The sequence below is a fragment of the Monoraphidium neglectum genome (genome assembly GCF_000611645.1).
Source record: "Monoraphidium neglectum strain SAG 48.87 unplaced genomic scaffold scaffold05702, whole genome shotgun sequence".
In the NCBI taxonomy this organism is placed as follows: domain Eukaryota; kingdom Viridiplantae; phylum Chlorophyta; class Chlorophyceae; order Sphaeropleales; family Selenastraceae; genus Monoraphidium; species Monoraphidium neglectum.
Window position 1 is genome coordinate 2,802 of NW_014007928.1, and position 666 is coordinate 3,467.

Genomic DNA, 666 nt, shown 5'->3' on the forward strand with positions numbered 1-666 from the left:
TGCAATCCGGGCCACGCACGATTATGGACCCTGTTGCTCATCCACTTCTTTCAAGGCCGCCCATGCATCATGTATGCACACCCCGCGCAGGAACGGCTGGCAAATGCAAGTTGTGAGGTGGGTGGTGATTGGTGCGGCTTGGACAAAAGGATGCTTTGAACGGTCAGGAGGGCCGAACCAAGTCTTGCCATTCTGACATGCACGATAGCTGTTGAGGGCGTGCATATGTATTCTCTTGCTGGCACCTTGAACTTCTCTGCACAGCAACCTTGTTATGTGCTGCTACTTCACAAACAGAATGCAATGCGCTTATGTGTGGTCTTGACTTCACGCAACAACCCACACCCACAGGAATTTGACCAACCCGCCGGCGCTCATGAAATATATGCGGCATCTGAAAGGCTGCGAGAAGTGTGCAGCAAACACCTTTTAGCCGAGCATTTGATTTATACTTCAGCATAATATTTATGCACGGCCGAGCATTTTTAACATTAGTGTGTGGGAACCTTGGCTTTGTGCACATCGTGTTTTTCTTGCTTGCAATTTGATGCTGTCGTGATCCAAATGTACCGAGCCGCAACGTACACATTTCTTAACAAGAATCATTATTGATTGCATGATTGCGCACGCCCTGTTGCGGCAGTCACATGCGCATGTGTTTGGCGC